Source organism: Carassius carassius, chromosome 24 (genome assembly GCF_963082965.1).
Source record: "Carassius carassius chromosome 24, fCarCar2.1, whole genome shotgun sequence".
Classification (NCBI taxonomy): domain Eukaryota; kingdom Metazoa; phylum Chordata; class Actinopteri; order Cypriniformes; family Cyprinidae; genus Carassius; species Carassius carassius.
This window is the reverse complement of record NC_081778.1, coordinates 8,398,883-8,411,989: the sequence shown is the minus strand read 5'-3', so window position 1 is coordinate 8,411,989 and position 13,107 is coordinate 8,398,883. Positions and strand designations below refer to the sequence as shown.

At 42.6% G+C, this 13,107-nt stretch overlaps 1 long non-coding RNA gene across 2 annotated transcripts; it reads left to right on the top strand.

The window, feature by feature from the left end:
* The first annotated feature begins 3,914 nt into the window (after nt 1-3,914).
* LOC132103565 (uncharacterized) lies at nt 3,915-7,266 on the top strand. Of its 2 annotated transcripts, none has more exons than XR_009423405.1 (6): nt 3,915-3,975; nt 6,216-6,399; nt 6,538-6,640; nt 6,731-6,811; nt 6,891-7,010; nt 7,113-7,266. It is a non-coding gene; the product is annotated as an uncharacterized LOC132103565 (long non-coding RNA). The 2 variants fall into 2 exon arrangements; XR_009423404.1 differs by having other exon boundaries at nt 3,928-3,966.
* The last annotated feature ends 5,841 nt before the right edge of the window (nt 7,267-13,107 follow it).

Sequence of the window (13,107 nt, the reverse complement as noted above, 5' to 3'; positions counted from 1 at the left end):
TGGCATTCTTTTTCAAGCTAAGATAGCAACTTAATTACATTTGAATTTCCCTACATGCACTCTGACATTTACATTTCAATAAATTTCGGCCTACTGTACACACAATAACAATACAATAAAATGAATAAAAAAAAATTTCAAAAACAAGGGCTTTTTTTAAATTCATCTTTAGTCATTAACCTCATCTTTCACCAGATTATTCAGGGCTCGGTAGATATCTGGACACTTTTTTTGTTTAATCTTGGACTTGGACATGTTTTTATTTATTTTTTGTAAACAAACAGCCAAAACCATTGAGCTCAAAGGGCTCTACTATGAAGCAGTGTTACTGGCACACCCAGAGATCTGATATGTACATTACTGCATTCAGCGTCTTTTGTTTCAGAAATGACATGATATCAGTGGCTACTCTTTAAGTTGCCTGGATAAGCCAGTTGCCTTGCTTTGCACTACACTACCATTCAAAAGTTTGGACACAACTGTCACAGTGTCTGGGTTGTGTTCCCTGGGTTTCCACTAGGTGTCCTCCTTTCCCACGGTGTCTGTCACCTTATCACTTCCTGTTCCCTTATTTGGTCACCTTCCTCCTTGTTTGAGTTAATTGATTGTTCCCCACCTGTCTCCAGGTCCCTCATCATCCTTCTGTGTATTTATACCCGGTCTGTCTGCGTCTGTGTCACAGAGTCCTTGTGTATTCATGTCCGTCAATCAGTCTTGCCCTTGCCCTGTGTTCATGTTGGTTTATGTGTTGGATGGATGTTTTGGTTTTGACCCCTGCCTGGACTGTTTATGCTTTTTGGATTACCCCTTAAATAAAGACTTCCTCGCAATTGGTTCTCTCTCCGTGCTTCCTTGGATCCCGCACGTGACAGAAGGACTCCGTCAATACGAGATCCAGCGGTATGTCGATGAATGTTTCATCCCCAGCCACCGAGTGGGAGAGAAGCAATCGGTTTGAGGGATCCCGCCTGGTCGTGTTTCGTGGGACCAGGGGAGGTCGCCGAGGAGGAGGTGGGCGAGAGGAGGCTCAACATCGCTCTCCACCATGGCCCCCCTTCAACTCGGGGCTCATGTGGGAGGGACCAGAGCCGCCGTCTCACCATGGCGGATGGAGAAATCCAGCGCCACTTCCCATGATGGCCGCCGGTCCAGCGCCACAGCACAAGATGGCCGCCAACCCAGCGCCACGAGGCAACATGGACAACATGGACGCCAGCACAACGCCACAGCACAAAGTGGTCACCAGTCCAGCGCCACGGTGCAAGATGGCTGCCAGCTCAGCGCCAACGCCCAAGATGGCCGCTGACACATATCTTGATTACTTTGATATGCTGTCAAAGATCCTAGAGATTCCCAAAACGGTTCACGTCATGGCTGATGAGCCAGCGCCACAACCCAAGATGGCCGCCAGCCCAGTACCACAGCACAAGATGGCCGCTAACCCAGCGCCAATGCCCAAGATGGCCACTGGTCCAGAGCCACAACACAAGATGGCCGCCAGTCCAGCGCCACAGCACAAGAAGGCTGTCAGCCCAGCGCCACAGCACAAGATGGCCGCTAACCCAGCGCCAATGCCCAAATTGGCCACTGGTCCAGAGCCACAGCACAAGATGGCTGCCAGTCCAGCGCCACAGCACAAGAAGGCTGTCAGCCCAGCGCCACAGCACAAGATGGGCGAGTCAGGTTCCAGTGGACTCTCCGGAGTCGAGTCAGGTTCCAGTGGACTCTCCAGAGTCGAGTCAGGTTCCAGTGGACTCTCCAGAGTCGAGTCAGGTTCCAGTGGACTCTCCAGAGTCGAGTCAGGTTCCAGTGGACTCTCCAGAGTCGAGTCAGGTTCCAGTGAACTCTCCAGAGTCGAGTCAGGTTCCATTGGCTCTCCAGAGTCGAGTCAGGTTCCAGTGGACTCTCCAGAGTCGAGTCAGGTTCCAGTGAACTCTCCAGAGTCGAGTCAGGTTCCAGTGAACTCTCCAGAGTCGAGTTAGGTTCCAGTGAACTCTCCAGAGTCGAGTCAGGTTCCAGTGGACTCTCCAGAGTCGAGCCAGGTTCCAGTGAACTCTCCAGAGCCGAGTCAGGTCCCAGTTGACCCTCCAGAGTCGAGTCAGGTTCCAGTTGACCCTCCAGAGTCGAGTCCAGTTACAGTGAACTCTTCAGAGTCGAATCAGGTGTTCGTGGACCCTTCAGAGTCAGGGCTAGTCACCGATGACCCTCCAGAGCTAGGGCTAGTCACCGCTGACCTTCTAAAGTCAGGGCTAGTCACCGATGATCTTCCAGAGTCAGGGCTAGTCACCGCTGACCTTCCAGAGTCAGGGCTAGTCACCGCTGACCTTTCAGAGTCAGGGCTAGTCACCGATGACCTTCCAGAGTCAGGGCTAGTCACCGATGACCTTCCAGAGTCAGGGCTAGTCACCGATGACCTTCCAGAGTCAGGGCTAGTCACCGAGGACCTTCCAGAGCCAGGGCTAGGTACCATGGACTTTCCAGAGACAAGGCTGGTCACCGTTGACCTTTCAGAGTCAAGTCAAGTCCCCGGTGATCTTCAAGGACAGAGTCAAGTCACTGGTTATCCTAAGGACAGTGTCAAGTCACTGGTGATTTTCAAGGACTGAGCCAAGTCACCGGTGATCTTCAGGAACAAGTGCCAGTCACCAATGATCTTCACGAGCAGAGTCAGGCCAGCACCGATCTTCTGGAGTCCAGTAGAAACACCAGGGGATTACCAGAGCTTTGTCGTTCCGCTGGTCCGGCCGCACGGAGGTCTGATCCGCCCTGGAGGGCTTCCGCCTTAACCACACGGCTGTGGTGGTCGTCTGCTCCGCCCTGGGGGACTCCGGCCTCAACCACAGGGGTGTGGTGGTCTTCTGCTCCGCCCTGGGGGAATCCAGCATCAACCACAAGGACGTGGTGGTCTTCTGCTCCACCCTGGGAGGCTTCCGCCCGGACCACACGGTTGTGGTGGTCTTCTGCTTCGCCCTGGGGGACACCGGCATCGACCACAGGGACGTGGTGGTCATCTGCTCCGCCCTGGGGGACTCCGACGTCGACCACAAGGATGTGGTGGTCTTCTGTTCCGCCCTGGGGGGCTTCCGCTCTGACCACACGGTTGTGGTGGTCTTCTGCTCCGCCCTGGGGGACTCCAGTCTCCACCACACGGACATGGTGGTCTTCTGCTTTGCCCTGGGGGGGCTTCATGTTGTTGTTTGTTTTTTGTTTTGTGTGTTCACTCCTGTCCCTGTTCCCCTCTGTTAGTCTGGCCGTCCGTCCCTCCCCCTGAACCTCCTCCGGTCCTCCTCCCTCCTGGTCTCCCTGTTTGTGTTTACATTCTGGTGCCTGTTCCCCATGTTTTTCTTTTCTTTTCTGAAAGTTCTTTGCTCCAAGTTTTTTATTTGTGATCACAGAGGCCTGCTTAGTTTTTTTGCTAGTCATGTATTGCTAGTCATCTCATTCCCATGTGTGCCATATTTGTAGGCGATTGAGAGAAAAATAATCATACTGTACTATTAAAATATCTACATTGAAAGAATGAAATTGATCACATAATTTTTTTGTTGTCTAAAACAATAGTTCTCAACCTGGGTAATGTTTAGAGTTCACATCTATGAATGCAATGAACAATTGGCCACTTATGGCAAAACTAAACCAGGAGAACAACCATACAAGTGGCTAGTATTATACTATGAAATTAAAGGGAATGTAATAATTATGGTTAAAATAATTAAATATAAAATATTTAGATGTGGATTTAAATTGATTGATAAAAACAATTAAATTAAAGTTGCTTAAAAAGATGGGAAACTTTGGCCTAAAAGCACTCATTTTCCATGATCTAACAAAATTATTAATACAAACGAGTTTTAGAGCTACAGTACTATCCTATATTGGTAAATCTGGAATAGTTGAGGCATATTCAATGTTAATTTTTTTTTTTTACAGGACTGTGCATGGGCAAGAAAACTTGACAGACTGTTGGTATGGATGGTAATTGGAGTTACAATGAGAGGAGCAATGTGAGAAGACGGGCATTAAAAAAGGTTGATGAACTAATACAGACAATAGATAGTGAGTATAGCAGGCAAGAGGTTGAAATAAATTATGCAGACAGCTTCAATGATGAAACTTCTGTATGGTTTGAGGAGGAGTTTCAGAGCAGCAGAGATAGGTGGGAATGAACAGATTCCAAAGGATAGGTTTTTGTCTGATGAGAAGGAAATGGATCATAGTGATCCATGCAGTGACACTATTGATGACTTGAAGGATTCTCTTGCTGACTGGGCCACTGAGTTTAGCATTCCCCTGATTGCGTTATCAGCCCTGCTCTGCATTTTAAAAGTTCACCATCCCTCTCTGCCAAAAGATGGGCGAACATTACTTAAAACAAAAACAGCATTCAAAATAGAAACTCTATCAGGTGGTATGTTTCACTACTTTGGAATACTAAGCTCATTTCATGGACTGTTGAATAAGGTGTGGTCTGTTGTCCCAGATAGACACTTATTTAAATTACAGCTGAATTTTGACGGCCTACCCCTGTTCAAAAGCAGTAGTACTCAGTTTTGGCCCATTCTTGGTATGTTGCAGGGGTACAGTGAGAAACCAGTGCTGATTGGTCTTTTTTGTGGCAACACTAAACCAAAGTCTTTGTCAGAGTATTTGCAACATCTGGTGTGTGAATTAAAGTCACTGAGCAGTGGGTTTGTTTTTCAGGGAAAGAGGTTCTTTTTGAACATCTGCTCTGTTGTATGTGACACTCCAGCCTGAGCCTTTGTCAAAGGAGTGAAATCACACTGTGCATACCATGGATGTGACAAGTGTCACCAAATTGGTATCCGTATAGGACATCGAATGACATTTCCTGATTTAAGTGCAAGACGTAGAACGGACGAATGCTTTAGACAAAATACAGATGTAGAACACCACCATGAACACTCACCTTTAGCTGACCTTAATATTGACAGGGTTGCCAGCTTCCCTTATGATTACATGCACTTAGTATGTTTAGGGGTTATGAGGCGTCTGCTTGATTTGTGGATGGGTCCTCCTAGACCCCTGCGTTGTCGTATGTCAAGCAGTCAAGCTTCCTTGATTTCAGAGAGACTACTTTCTTTGAGGGATTACATTCCTTCTGAGTTCACTAGAAGACCACGTACACTGGCTGAAAAAAGTAGGTGGAAGGCCTCAGAATTTCGTCAGTTCCTGCTGTACACTGGACCTGTTGTACTGAAGGGTGTGTTAAAGTCTCAAATTTATGACAATTTCATGCTTTTGTCAATTGTCGTACACATATTACTGAGTTCAGAATATTGTTTGACGATGAACAATCTAACCAATTCTCTTTTGGTATCTTTTGTTGAACATTTTGGTCAGCTTTATGGACAAGAATTTTTAGTTTACAATTTTCATGGTTTGGTCCATCTTTGTGAAGATGTAAAAATCCATGGTAATTTGGATTTATTTTCATCTTTTCCATATGAGAATTTCTTGGGTCATCTTAAAAAACTGGTTAGAGGCCCACGAAATCCTTTGACACAAGTGATCCGCAGGTTGTCTGAAATTGATGAAGCCAGCTCCAACTGTAATCTTAATGCAAAGACATCCAAAGATTATAAATCGGAACATACTGAAGGGCCAGTACCACAATTTTTCACAGGACAAGTAAAACAGTTTAAAGTGTTGTCCATGGATGGTGCAGTTATCAAAACTACAAATAGAGATTCCTGCATCAAAATAAAGAACAAGTTTGTGTTGGTTGAAAATATTATTGTTGATAGGGGAGTGGAATATTTTGTCGGTAGGGACTACAGATGCAAGGAATCATTCTTTGAATACCCTTTTGACTCTACAGAGTTGGACATCTTCATGGTGTCTAACTTGTCTTTGACACTGAAACATTTTCAGAGAGTGGAGAGTGTGCAAAAATATGTCAGACTGCCATTTCATGACAAGTTTGTTGTTATACCTTTGCTGCATTTAAACAAACCACACGGCAGCTATTGATTTACATTATACTTAAACATTTTTTTGGTAGCATGCAGTTGTTTATGGGTCCAGTAAATCTGCAGTTTATATTTTGTTGCTTTCTTTGTATCTGCGGTAAATGTTGTGTGCAATTACAGTTCGCAAAAATAGTCTCTCTTCTCACATTATTCACTCAAAAGTGTTCCTACAGATTATTTTGAAAAGGCATATAAATGACTAAATTACAATTGTATTTTGTTTAGTCAATGTATCACATTGTGATTTTTGAAAAAACTAATGAAGTAGAAGTGGTGCCTTCCAATTGGGTCAAAGAAAATTAATGTATGTGGCCACCAAATAAAGTGGATGTTGTAAAAGCCACAAAAAATAAGGAGCAACCTGGGGAAGGATGGACTCCACACAGGGTCAGAATTATATTTACATCGAGTAAGTATTACTATATAGATTGTGTGTTGAAATGTTTCTGATACAGTGGCCATATATATATATATATATATATATATATATATATATATATATATATATATATATATATATATATATATTTGTTGTAATCTTTTGTAGACAGTTACGGTGAGGCAAGATTAAAACTACCTGAAGCTGTCGAACACACAGACCTTGCAACAGATAGGGAGGATTCCCCAATTAAACCCAAACGAAGAAGAATGTAAGTTGTCTTTATTTGTAATCTATGATTATATTTAGTCAGTGTATTGTAAAATGTGGCAGATATGTAAGTAACAAAGTGATTCTTTAGGCCAAAGAACCTACTTTTTCCTGGAGAAGATGAGGATGAAGAAATCAGTGTTGATCAGTCAAAATATAATGCAAAGAAAAGGTAAGTTTCCATTAATTTTCTTTTTTTTGTCTACTTATTTCTTACATGACATATAGCTTCTTTCTCTTTCTCTGAACAGAAAAGAAGAACTGCCTAGAGCTCCGAAGATCTTTCACTCATTTTCTTCTGACTCCCAAAGGATGCAGAAGACTGGATCTACTCAGAAGTCTGTGTTTGCCAAATCTAAGCCAACAAAATTGTAAGCAGTATAAGTTGTTATTTTGAGTAAAGTAATTGATTAATTTAACTTGTGAAAATGCCTAAAATGCTCTGTTCTAACTTTCTTCAAACCCCCACATAGTTTACCAAATATCCCTCCTAATTCCCAAAGTCATCATACTTCTAATGTACCTAAGAGGACCCACACACATTCTGACCAGTCTCGAAGAAACCATGCAACTGCTGATCCACTTGAGAGGAGCCGCATTAACCCTGACTCGCTTCAGAGAAGCCGCACTTCTTTTTTTTTTTTTTTTTTTTTTTATTTTATTTATGCAGATTTTTTACATACATAATACAGACAATACAAAAATAAACGAACACAAACAGCCAGCAATCGCACATAATATAAAAAGGAAAAGGTATACTTATACGTGTCCATTCACTGAGCAGATGCCCTAAAAAGTCCACCGATTAAGTCAAGGAAGCCTGTACCTGAGGGGAGTGAGGGACTCAGTGAGGATAAAAAATAAATAGAATAAAAAAATATATATAAAAAAGAATAAATTAGGTCCCAGTTTGTGGGCTCTTCTTCCTGATGTAATCTATGAAAGGGCCCCAGATCTTCTTGAATTGATCTAGAGAGTTAGACATAGAAAACCGTATTTCTTCAAGGTATAAACAGGAAACCATATCATTAAGCCACCACTTGAAACAAGGAGGGGAAGCTGATTTCCACTCCTTTATGATAACTCGTTTTGCGATGGTCATACCAAACATGAGGGCTTGTTGTAAAGCAGAAGGAAGAGCCAAAGAATCGTTGGAGCAGCCCAATATCACTAAGAGACAGTCAGGAGCCAGTTGTCTATTATAAACAGCACTGTACAAACTGAAAATGTCAACCCAGAATCTAGTGAGCTTAGAGCAGGACCAGAAAAGATGCCCAAGAGTTCCCTCCGCTGATTTGCATTTATCACAAGTTGGGGAAACAGCAGGAAAAAATGTATTCAGTCTAGTCTTGGAATAGTGCAACCTATGAACTACTTTGAACTGGATAAGCTGAAGTCGAGCATTAATAGAGCATGATTTTATCCTGTTTAAACCTATCGCCCATAACTCATCAGATATAGCTTCGCCAGTGTCCTTGATCCACGCCTCTTTAATATGGAGAGATGGGGTTGCCACAACGAAGAGATTAACCAACCTAGAGACCAAATGTTTGGAGGTGGGAGGGGTGGTCATTATATCAAAATAGTCATGTTGCATGGGGGTCGCATTTACAGGAGAAGAAGTATGCTTGACAAAATTCCTAATTTGTAGATAACGAAAAAATTGATTAGTAGAGAGTTTAAATTTAGCCTGGAGTTGGGCAAAAGAAGCAAAGTGATTATCAATGTAGAGATCTCTGATAGTAGTTATACCTTTATTTGACCACTGCATAAAACCAGCATCCATCATACCAGGCTTGAAACAGGGGTTCTGACATATGGGGGCATGAATTGACTTTTCTGGGAGGTTCAGAATTACCTTGATTTGCTTTAAAATTTTTATAGAGTTGCAGAGTAAGAAATTATTCCATAACGATTTAATTTTAATATCAGGTTTTGAGAATAAAATGGCTGACAAGGAGGCACCAGTAAGTGACACAGCATTACTAAGCTCAATCTCAGGCCATCTAGGGCCGGGACCGCACACCTCTGACCCCACAGCCATGGAGAGATTCCAGAAAACCCATGCTCTGGCGTTACAGGCCCAGTAGTAATGCCGAAAGACAGGCAAGCCTAAGCCACCCTCCTCCGTGGACTTCTGTAAGTGGGCCTTTGAAATACGGGCAGGCTTGGAGGCCCAGACGAAGGGCATGATAATAGAGTCTAACGTCTTGAAAAAGGAAGAAGTGAGGAAGATGGGCACATTCTGAAATAAATAAGTAAATTTTGGGAGCACAACCATTTTAACAATGTTGACACAGCCAATCAATGAGAGGGGGAGAAGTTTCCACTTATCTATCATACACTTAAGCCTGCCAATCAGATCAATATAATTAAGTTTAAAGAGAAGTTTTGGATTTCTGGGGATGTTAATCCCCAGGTAAGAAAAATGTTCATGGGATACTCTAAAGGGCAGATTATGAAGAAAAATGGAATCAAGACCATTAGATAAAGGCATAAGAACAGATTTCTCCCAGTTTATAGTAAATCCAGAGAGTCGTCCAAAGCCATCTATCAGATTAAGAAGGGGTGAAAGGGATGTTTTAACATCTGAAAGGGTCAGAATTATATCATCTGCGTATAGACCAATGGTGCACTCGGCACCTTATGCCGGAAATTTGGGGGTTGACTCTAATGGCAATGGCCAGCGGCTCAAGAGCTAAAGCAAAGAGCATTGGAGAGAGGCAGCAGCCCTGCCTGGTGCCACGGTGTAATGGGAACGGTGGAGATCTTTCATGGTTGGTTAGAACAGAAGATTGGGGAGCAGCATAAAGCATTTTTAATAAATTCATAAATTTCGACCCAAATCCAAATTTGTCAAGTGCAGCGAACATATATTTCCATTCCACCTGATCAAAGGCCTGCTGGGCATCAAGAGAGATCACAGCAGAGTGGGGCAGTTTAGTTGAATACATTAAATTAAGCAAACACCTTGTGTTTGAAAAGGAAAATCTATTGGGAATGAAACCTGATTGATCAGGATGAATTAAAGTGGCAATGTATTTTTTTTAACCGGTTGGACAGGACTTTAGCTATAATTTTTTGGTCGGAGTTAAGAAGGGATAGGGGACGATACGAAGAGACATTTGTTTCGTCTCTGTCCTTTTTTAATAGGACACAGATGTGGGCGTCGTAGAGAGTATGGGGGAAATTACCCTTTTTCACTGAGCAATTGACCATCCGCAGTAGGAGTGGGGCAATAACGTCTATGTGTGTCTTGTAAAATTCTATCCCGAACCCATCTGGACCGCATGCTTTGCCACCGGGAAAAGAACGAATAGCGTTTCTGATCTCCTCCAGTGTAAATTCAGATTCCAATTCTAGTCTTGCAAACTCAGAAAGAACTGGAATGTTTAGAGTATGAAGAAAATTGGCAATATCTGTATCCGTGGCAATAGATCTGGAAATATATAGCTGGCTATAAAAACTAAAAAATCTGTCGTTGATCTGCTTGTGGTCAGTTAATAGCTGACCAGTGGAGGAGGAAATTTTATGTATTGCCCTATCAGAAATGACGCCCTTCAGTTGCCTAGCGAGCAATTTATCAGCCTTATCATCCAACTCGAAGTGCTTCTGCTTTAGTTTGCGAATATAGTTCCCAACCTGCTCACCCAGAATATGGTTGTATTCGTATTTCACTTTCAAAATAGAGCTAAGAGTATCTTCAGAGCCTGAGTTTTGATATTCCTTCTCCAGTTTAGCTAGTTCAGCCTCAATATCAGTGTGATGCCTGATCCTGGCCCTTTTGCGAGAAGACTGATATGAGATGATGTGCCCTCTTATCACGGCTTTAAACGACTCCCACAAAGTAGAATCAGAGACAGCGCCGTTGTCATTAGTGAGCATAAAATCAACAATTTTGGTTGATATATAGGCCCTGAACGTGTCATCCAGATATAGAGAAGGGTTGAATTTCCAGCTATATTGAGGGGCATAACATTTAAAGTCAATCACCAATGAAAGGGGCGCATGGTCGGAAATTAAGATACTGTGGTAAGTTGAGCTTATTACATTTGAAATAAGTCTGGAGTCAACCAGCATATAATCACTTCTAGTGAAACTGCCATGCACGAGGGAGAAAAAAGAAAATTTCTTTTCTAGGGGGTGCTGGTGTCTCCATATGTCAACCAAATCTAAAGAATTGGCAAGGTTATTGAGAACAGAGACCGATTTCAATAATGGGGCCACGGATGAGGAGGACCTATCCATTAGCGGATCAAAATAGAAATTAAAGTCGCCGCCAATAATTATGTTGAAATCATTGTATTCTGTGACAAGGTTGAATATTTTACAGAAAAAATCGGGGTTATCGAAATTTAGGGCATAAATGTTTAAGAGGACTAAAGGGACTAAGTTAACCGTACCCGTAACAAGTATGAACCTCCCACCTGGATCGGTAGTCTGGGATTTGAATACAAATGGGATGGTTCTGCGAACAAGAATGGCAACCCCCCTCGCCTTAGAGGAAAAGGTGGACTGGTACACCTGTGACACCCACGCAGATCTTAAGCGCCTCTGCTCTGAAGGCTGAATATGGGTCTCCTGTAAAAATACAATATCAGACAACAGGGACTTCAAATGTGAAAATACTTTACCTCGTTTAAGAGCCCTGCCCATACCCCTACAATTCCAAGTGGTAAAAGTGATGTGACTCATCCCTGATCTAAGTGAAAATATGACATATATCTATGTGGAAGGACATAGGATGAAGTTGGACACGTGACATACAAAGGGCTGGCAAAACAAAACATAATAAAAAAAGACAGATAAAGAAAAACAAATAAAAACCCCAAAAGACCCAAACCCGCTAAAAGAACTAAGCGGTACATCCCACTAGCTAACAAGGAGGCAGCCGGGTAACAGAGCCCGCCAACTTACACACCAAAAAAGGCCCACTTACCACGGGGCCCCGTGCGCATCTCCAACACATTAACAAATGGTTAAATTGCACCCACAAACAGTACTCAGTAAGCGATATTCAGAACACACGCTTGGTGAGATGAAAATAACAAGAGGAAGGGTATAAACGGTGCAGCATAGAACATCAAACTTAAGAAAATAAGAAGAAAATACCACTGAGAAGTGTATATATATGAAAAGATAAGCGCATAAATTAATAAACATAGCTGGGAGCGTCAATCAGTAAAATCGAAGGTAAAAAAATACAAATAAAATTATAGTAACAATATTAAAAAATATATAAATCATGATAAAAAAAAAAAAAAGAATGAAATTGTCCCAGACTCCCAGATATAGATTTGTGTACCCGAAAAAGACACTGTGTGAAACGCTATTTAAATACATGACGTTACTATGCTGCATCAACAACCAACTGAAAGTAAAAGTTAAACCTGAACCTTTATCAAAACGTGGAATAAGAAAATATCCAGAGCAAGAAAAAATATATATGTGCATATAATCTATGTATAACGATAGATATACATATATACTATACACAATAATAATAGCCTATGATATATAGGATTTAAGAGTCATTCGCTGGGCCTAACGAGTTGGCAAACCGTTCAGCATCAGCAGGTGACACAAACATCTTCGTTGTATTATTGTAGTCGACGTGGAGCTTGGCTGGAAAACGCAGGGAACATTTAGCACCAGCTTCGGTTAGCCGCTTCCTCACGCTTGTATAGGCTTGCCGGTGTGCCGAGACCTCCGCCGTGTAGTCAGGGAAAATAGAGACTCTCTCACCGTGATAGTACAGGGGTGCTTGTTGACGGCTGAGTCGCAGTATGTCGAGCACATCCCGATCGTTATGGACCTTGGCGATAATGATCCGTGGCCGCTCATTAGGTTGAGGCTTCGGTCTCAGGCTACGGTGGGCGCGGTCTATTTTTACAGGTCTGCTAAAGTTATCGTGACCGAGTAACTCTGGAATCAACTTAGAAACAAAGTCAGTAGGGCTGCCTTTCTCTTCCCCTTCTTTAATGCCCACAATCCTGACATTGAGTCTGCGGGAGCGGCCCTCCAAGTCATTCACTTTCGCCCTGAGGAGACCGTTAGCCACCTGTAGCTCGCTGCACGTAGCTTTCAGAGCTGTTATGCGGCTGTCACTGGCTGACAGTGTTGGGGAGTAACTAGTTACATGTAGCGGCGTTACGTAATTTAATTACAAAATAAATGTAACAGTAATCAGTTACAGTTACTAAGAAAAAATGAGTAATTAAATTACAGTTACTTATGAAAATTGTAACGATTACAAAGAGGATTACATTTGAATATTTACACACATCCACATACAGCTTATTTCTTTCCCAAATTGCACTAAGACATATGGCCCATAATCTCCGAGACGCGGAAAACACATTCGTAGAATCCATTCATAAAAATGGAATTCAGCCTATAACGCGGACGCAATATGCCACATTTTGGACGAATAAATCAAAATTAGGTCAGTACACTTGAATCAAAACC